We start from the raw sequence: 8,600 nt of genomic DNA on the forward strand, positions 1-8,600 counted from the left end.
TATCAAGTACCAAGATCTTCAAATGCTGATACACTGTTACATTAAGTCCCATTAATTCACAATTTAATATCATATATACTACATACTCAGATTCTCAATCTTGCACAGCACATTAACAGTTACTAGGAAAACCGGACTACAACGACCAAGATGTTACAGAGTGCACAAGAATTCGGACCGGGAGAGCCAAGATCTAGGAGTGGTTTTCTTTAGGAAACAATTCTACCAAAACCAACATGGGAATAGAAGTAATTTAAAATATTCAAGACATAGTAAATGCACGACCGACTCCAAATTGCCATTTAGTATGCTTGGTATTATAGGATATAAAAACTACCCCAGCTATGGAATGTTGAGCTGACACCCAAGACAATCAAAGCCTCCCACATTCAATATCCCACTATTTCCTGGTTGTACCAAAAAATAAACAACCAGCAAATGATTTCACCTCTTAAAAAAAAGCATTTACACTTAAAAAATGGGATGAGGTGGGATTCCCTCCTTCTTAAAAATGTTTCTAGAGCTACTAAAAAACTTGCATTTACAAAATAGTTGATAAAAATATTCCTCTGGATTGTACAAGAAGGGCGACAGGGACCACTGATAAGACATGGTTTATGGTATTAATCAGACTTGGCTTCTTTCTCTCCTGCTTCATCGGAGGCTGGACTCTCCTCATTTTTAGTTTCTCCGTTTTCTGCAGGTAAGTCTTCTTTCGTTTCTTGGTTAGCCACTTCAGCCTGTTTTCCCTTTGCTCCCCTTTTCCCCTTTGTTTGCACTCTTTTGTCTGAAGATTTATCCTTTCCTGCCGCCTTTTTTGGCTTCGTTTCCACTTTTGCAGGAGCAGGTTTAGCTGACAACCTCGCCGACCTCCTCTTGGGCTCCTCCTTCGACGCCCCCTCGGCGGAGCTGACCTTCCTCTTGGGCATCGTGGCGGCGGGGCGGGCGCGTGCCGGGTGCCTGCGGGCCGCGGCGCGCCGAGACCCTTCGCGAAGCTGGGCTGCCTGGCCGCTACCGCTCCTCCCGCCGCCCGAGCTCTGAACGTTTATAATTCTTAAAAAAAAACAAAAAAAATCCCTTATTTTTCTGCCTCTAGTAAAGCATTTAAAGATTTAGTAAAGAAAACAAAACAAAACAAAAAACCTAAAAAACAAAAACAAAAAAACCCCCAAATCTTTAACCTTACTCTTGTTTGGTACTGGTTCTTAAATGTAATTTCTCTTCCCAGTGACCATGAAATAAGCAAGCTGAAATTGGCAGACTTTGGAATCCATTTTCATTATTCAAACTAAGAGTAATTTTTCTTTTTGTATTTTTTTAAAAGATTTTATTTTTAAGTAATCTCTACACCCAACATGGGGCTCGAACCTACAACCCCGAGGTCAAGAATCATAGGCTCCATCAACTGAGCCAGCCAGGTGCCCTGAGAAGTAGTTTTTCTTACAAACCCCACTGATCAGAAGACAGAATTGTTACTCTGCCTTATTTCACACAGAAATTATTTTTTCTGGCTGCTGTTTGTTTTTTTGTTTGTTTGTTGCTTGGTTTGGTTTGGTTTTTTGCCATTCCTCTAACTGCCGATTTCATGTCTTGGAAATCCAACACTGACATTAGGAGCAAACCTGTATGCAGGTGGGGGTGTCTGAGCAACCCCGTGTTTCTTGGAAGAGTCCATTCCACGCAGTGGCGCACACACTAAAGCAGGTGAAAATGCTCAGAGGTGAACCCAGTGTGCTATTCAGGTATTTGCAGGTTGGTAAATAGCGCTCTAGGTTTGGAACCAGAAGCTTTGCATCAGAACCCTAAGCTTCTGGCTTATATGTGTATGTGGCCTGGACTAGGCAGGTAGACTATTTGAGCCTGTTCTCTTGCCAATGAAATTGGGATGATACTTAATTGTCTGCTCGCTGTGATAATTCAATAGACACTAAAGGGTCTGCTAGTGAGCCAAGCATATTAGGTACTTAGTAAAACTTACAAGTATCTAAATCGATTATTGGAAGTGTTTGTCCAAAAAATGTGCTTTGTTGCATTAATGGCAACTTTACTGAACTACCTTTGTGTTAATAGGTTAATATGATTACTTATTCAACATCTTACCAAATTATGGACTTCAGATTTGCTGATTTGTAGCTTGTGTACATAGAGAACTGTGTGAGTATGGTATTAAATTAATAGAAAAGGTGTATGCTAAATAAATCCATCCACAGCTATCGTTATTCATGCTAAACCTCCTAGGCCCAATTCAGCACAAAGACAAGGTACTTAGAGTGTTTGCTACTCCTTGGCTGTTCATTTGCATTTGCTCTAAGTAACCGTCTGCAAAACTGTAATAGACGTACTTTGTTTACAAGATCTATTCTTCCTCCTCTGTTTGTCTGCTTACTTGGTCAGCAAACACTTACTGAGCTTCTCCCCTGTACCCAGTACAGGCTAGGCACGGTGGATTGAAAAATAGATAACACATGGCCTCAGGGAGCTTAGATTTTAGTGATAGAGCCAGACATGTGAGGTCAATGGTACAATATACTGTAGTAAGAGCTATCCCGGGGCTGTGGGGACATGGGACAGACTTTGCCCCGAGCACCAAGAAATGTTTCATAAGTACTAAGACATTTAAGTTGGATCTTGAAGAATGAGCACAAGGAGGAGAGCATTCCAGGCAGAGAATAAAGCTTGTGCCGAGCTATGGGATCCTAAAGATCCTGACGTCCTCCAGGAATGAGACACTGCTCAGTGCGGTTGAGGAATAGGGTGCATGGGAAGAAGTAATGAGAAGACGGCATAGAGTGGGCCTGCAGAGAGCGTTGTGTGCACGTGGAGGAGCGTAGTCTGTTCTCTCCGCAATGAAAAGCTCTCGGAGGTTCTCCATGGGAGAGTGCAATGAGAAAATGTAGGTTTTGGAAAGCTTATTCTAAGCCTTCAGATAGAAAGAATTACAAATTTTGTAATAACTTGACATTTCCTATTAACTTTGAAATGCACATATCCCCTTAATCAGCACGTGTACAAAGATCTATAAAAATATATTTATGGTAGCATTATTTATAATAGTGAAACATAGAAAACAATCTATACGTCCACCAAGAGTGAACTGGTAAAAATAAAATACAGGTGATCGTTGAATAATGTAGAGATTAGGGACATCAACGCCCCCATACAGTCAAAAATCCACTGTAACTTTTGCTCCCCCAAAACTTTACTGATAGCTTACTGTTGACCAGAAGTCTTACTTGTAACATAAACCGGTGATCAACACGTATCTTGTATGTTACATGTTATATACTATATTCTGACAATAACACCTAACTTTTTCTTTTTTTCTTTTTTTTTTTTTTTTGTATTTCTAGGCTACGTGGTTTGTCTGCAAGTTTTTTTCAAATTGTCACAAATCTTCAGAAAGTTTTCCAATATATTTGTCGAAAAAAGTCTATGAGTAAGTGGACCCAAGCAGTTCAAACCCATGTTGTTCAAGGGTCAAATGTAAGGACACATGTCGACAATGGAATACTATGTGGCTCTTTTTTAATTTTTATTTTTTTAAGATTTTATTTTTAAGTAATCTCTACGCCCAGTGTGGGGCTCGAACTTAAACAACCCTGAGATCAGGAGTCACATGCCCTACTGACTGAGCCAGCCAGGTGCCCCACTCTGTGGCTTTTTAAAGGAAAAAATCTGGAAGGTTGGCCCAAATACGCTAAGATTTTTTTTTTAAGTTTTAGAATAGTATAAGTGGCATATTACCATTTCTGTAAAAATAAAAATATTAACCTTACACCTAAACTGTTGCATTTATGTATATGCACGTGGGTGCCTAAAACCTTAGTGGATCGATAGAAAGGAAACTGCTCTCAGTGCTACATTAATATTTTGCTTAGTATCTTTTTCTAATGTTGTCATTGTTTTTAACCAGGCCAAATATATCACATATGTAATATTTTAAAAAATAGCTTAACTTTAAAGGAACTTCCAACCTTTGAGTGGAACATGCTAGACACTAGCAGCCTTTGTAGGGATGGTATCATAGTCCTGGGACTCTGAGTGACCACACAGTAACAGGGCCGCATGGTGGTTTCGGTGGGGGCTCTGCAGGCCCACTGCCTGGCTTCCCATCCCCACCTCCACACCTTGCTGGAGCTGTCTGTCCTCAGGCCAATTACCTACTGACTTCATACTTGGGTTTACTCCCAGCGGCAAACAGAGCAGGCCATCCCTCCGGGGCGCTGAGATGATCCTGTGACAAAGCATCTGTAAAGTCTAAGAGGCGTGCCTGGCATACAGTAAATGCTCTGAACAATAGCTACTGCTTTTTGCAAATACAGCTAATTCTGTTTTTCCTTCTCAATATTTACGTCTCTTATTTTTTAGATTAATTTATTTATTTTGAGAGGGGGAGGGGGAGGGGCAGACGGCGAGGGAGAGAAAAACTTAAGCAGACTCCTCATTGAGCTTGGAGCCTGATGCGGGGCTTGATCTCAAGACCCTGAGATCGTGACCTGAGCTGAAACCCAGAGTTGGATGCTTAACCAACTGCGCCACCCAGGGCTCCCTATGTCTCTTATTTCTCTTTCTTTTCATATACTGCTCAGTGCTCCTGCTTCAGTTCCTTTTTCTTTGTTGGAAGAAACAGAGATTCACTTAAATGACTTTGATAAAAGTCGAGTTTATTATGAGGACACAGCTGAGTATCCAGTGTTTTACCTCCACAAGGGGGAAGGCTCTGCCTGAAAGGAGTTTCTGTGGCGCAGGCGGCTCCTGGTGACAGTGACACCAAGCCTCCTCAGGTAGGTGGATTCTCACTACACTTGGGCTGTGCCAATCAGAAAAAAGTTTTGGTTTTTAAGCCTGGGAGCTTGTAGGGAAGGCGGCTACTCAATGACGATGTGAAGCCATCTCTAACTTTACTTGGAATATTCAAGATTAGATGTTTGTCAAACTTTTCTGTGACATGTTTCTTTCGTTCCTTTTTTTTTTTTTTAAGATTTTATTTGTAAGTAATCTCTATACCTAACATGGGGCTTGAACTCACAACCCGAGATCAAGAGTCACATGCTCTACCAACTGAGCCAGCCGGACATCCCTGTGATGTGTTTCAGTATAAATATCTGTCTTCCTTGACTCAGGTGAAATAGTATTTATGACTGCTCAGATTCTTCCCATAGGAGTCAGAAGTTCCAGGTCCCCAGCGTTAGCGGAATGTTAGCCAAATGAAATCAAGTTGCTAGCAGATATCAAGAACTCTTGGCTGGGTTTCTGCTTCCAGGTAAGATGGTGCAAGCCCCACCATAGCCTCTCTCTGCCCTGATGAAAATGAAAGATTCTGGACAAAATGCAAAAAATAGCTACTGAGAATTATGATGGGTGACCAAATGCAGGCAGATTGGCAGGGGTGGGGGTGGCAGGGTGTCAAAACTTGGAGAAGTAGCCCACAAGGGAGTGCGTTTCTCAGATTTTTTTCCCTCCCTCTTTTCTCTTATGGCTTTGTCTTGAAGGTGGGCGCCGATCACAGAACTGCAAGGGCAAAACTCAAATGGAAACCCTTTATTTCTGGCCACAGAACTCAAGAAAAGGGGCCCCTGCGGTCTGAAGAGTGGGTAGGGGTGGAAGATGGGACCATAATTTTGTTTTTCTCTTTTCTCTCATGGCTTTGCCCCCAGGGCAGATATCAGCTGCAGAGCTGTGGGGCTGTGGTGGAACAGGCAGCTGAACCTCTGAGAGAAAACCCATGTTTCTGCCCAGAGGAATGGGGAAGGGGGTGCCTGTGAGCCCAAGAGTGTGGAAAAAACTTTGGGGAGAAGGGGGGGCAAAAGTGGTTCCCTAGGGGTTCCCTAGGGGTACCCTAGGGGTACCCAGCTAGCTCAGTCAGTAGAGCACGTGACTCTTGATCTCAGGGTGGTGAGTCTGAGCCCCATGGTGGGTGTAGAGATTTTTTTTTTTTTTAAAGATTTTATTTATTTATTTGAGAGAGAGAGAATGAGAGATAGAGAGCACGAGAGGGAAGAGGGTCAGAGGGAGAAGCAGACTCCCCGCTGAGCAGGGAGCCCGATGTGGGACTCGATCCCGGGACTCCAGGGTCATGACCTGAGCCGAAGGCAGTCGCTTAACCAACGGAGCCACCCAGGCACCCTGTAGAGATTATTTTTAAAAAAAGTGGTTCCTTAATCCTGTGTGAACCCACATAATTCTGGGGCTCACTTCTGACCTGTGCATGCATGAGACAGACCCAAAGCAGCATAATGAAGTCTTGGAAAATTAAATGGAGATTGGAACCACTATCCACAGAAAGCAAGATAGAACTTCTTTCTGAACCTAACTGGGTGGATTGCCTGCTAAAAAGGGAAAAGAAAAAAAACCCCAGCATTCTCAAGAAAATTTTAATTGAATTATATGAGGCCAGTATTACCTGATACCACAAGCAGGCAGACTTTACAAGGGAAGGAAAGAAAGGATTAACATCTTCATGAATATGAAGGCAAAAATCCTCAATAAAATGCTATCAGTCAGAATCCAGTGAAACAGACATGTGACTATGTGGGGTTTATCCTGAGAATGTAATGCCGTTTCAACATTTAAAAATAAATCTATGTAATTCACCAGATCAACAAATTAAAAAAAGGCCATATGATCATCTCAACAGTTGAAGAAAAAACTTTGGACAAAATTCAACACCATTCTCAGTTTTAAAAACTGAGAGAAATAGAAAGGGGCACTTTGTCAATCTGATAAAGAATATCTGCAAACACCTGCCCCTAACATCATACTTAACACAGATACTTTCCTCTCAGGACTAGGGACAGCAAGGATGTCTGCTCTCACTACTCCTATTGAACATTGTACTGGAGGTTCTAGCCAGTGCAATAAAGCAAGAAAAGGAAATAAAAAGAAAACAGTTTGGAAATGAATAATTCATTTTCTATTCACTGGTGATGTAAGTGTCTTTGTAGAAAATCTCAACAAATGTTAAAGGTCTACTAGAACCGTAAGTGAGTATGTCAGATTGCAGAACACACAATCAATACAGAAAAATTAATCGTATTTTTATGTACTAGTGTATTAGTTTTCTATTGTTATGTAACAAATGGCTACAAATTTAATGGGCTGACACAACAGCAACTTATCTCACAGTTTCCATGGGTTCGGAGTCTAAATACAGGTTAAATGCTCCACGCTCTGCTCCAAGCTCTGAACAGGCTGAAATGGAAGTTTTAGCTGGGGCTGCAATCTCATCTAAGGCTCAGGGTCCACTTCCAAGCTCCTTCAGGTTGGCACAGAATTTACTTCCTTGTGCAGAACCCTCAGCTCCTAGAGGCCTAGGCCCTTTCTGAGGCAGATCACCTCACTGCTTGTTTTCTCTTTCAGGGCTTGTAGGAAAGCATCTCTCTGACTTCTCCCATGCCTGGTCTGTAGACTCTCTTTGAAAGTGGCCACCTGATTAGATCAAGCTCACCCAGGATAATCTCCCTTTTGAGTAACTCAAAGTCAAGTGATCTTAATTAGGTCCACAAAAGGTCTTCACCTTTGCCTACTGATTGAAATGCTCTGCTAGCACTCAATAGGAGGGGATCACACAGAGGGTGGACGTCACAGGTTGGAATCCTGCCTCCAACAACTAGCAATAAACAACTGTAAATTGAACTAAAAAAAGCTCTACTTTCAAAATCACCAAAAACCATGAAATACTTAGATATAAATCTAACAATAAATGTGCAGGATTGCATGCCAAAAACTGCAAAACAATGAATATTGCTAAGATGGCACTTCTTTTCAAATTGATCTACAGATTCAATACAATGGAAAAAAAAAATCCCAGCAGGATTTTTTTGGTTTTGAAATTGACAAGATGGTTCTAAATTTTATATGGAAAAGCAAAGGAACAAGAATAAACAATTTTTAAAAAGAACAGATTTGGAAAACTCCCCTTACCTTATTTCAAGACTTGCTATATAGCTACCATTAACAAAACATTGTGGTATTGAGGAAAGCATAAATACATAGACCAATGGAACAGAGGGTTCAGAAACAAACTCACAGAAACATGGCAGATGGATTTTCAGCAAATGTGCAAAGGCAATCCAATGGAGAAAGGACAGTCTTTGCAGAATATAGTGCTGGAAAAATTGGACATCTCTACATAAAAAATAAACTTCAACCCATGCTTTGTACAATATATGAAAATTAACCCCAAACTGATCATAGATCTAAATATAAAACCTAAAATGGTAAAACTTCCAGAAGAAAACATAGGAAGAAATGTTTGTGACCTTGGGTTAGGCGATGATTTCTTTTCTATAACTCGAAAACAATTCTTTTTTAAAAATTGACAAGTTGGACTTCATTAAAATTAAGAATGTCTCCTTTTTGAAAGACACTGTTAAGCTAATGAAAAGACAAGACACAGACTGAGAGAAAGTACTTGCAAGTCACCTAATCAGCTTCACCAGTTATTGTATCCAGAATATATAAAGAGCCCTCAAAAAAACAACAACAACAACAACAACACACACACAGAACACTCAAAACTCAATAATAAGAAAAGAGTAACCCAATAACAAATTGGCAAAAAGATGTGAACAGACACTTCACCAAAGAAGATATACGGA

General features: G+C 40.9%; 1 pseudogene; it reads right to left on the bottom strand.

The window, feature by feature from the left end:
- Nucleotides 1-295: 295 nt before the first annotated feature.
- On the bottom strand, nucleotides 296-1,031 carry LOC112826867 (non-histone chromosomal protein HMG-14 pseudogene; annotated as a pseudogene).
- Between the last annotated feature and the right edge of the window lie 7,569 nt (nucleotides 1,032-8,600).

Source organism: Callorhinus ursinus, unplaced genomic scaffold, assembly GCF_003265705.2.
Source record: "Callorhinus ursinus isolate GAN/ISIS: 27379988/994484 unplaced genomic scaffold, GSC_fseal_2.0 scaffold7, whole genome shotgun sequence".
NCBI classification, from domain to species: Eukaryota; Metazoa; Chordata; class Mammalia; order Carnivora; family Otariidae; genus Callorhinus; species Callorhinus ursinus.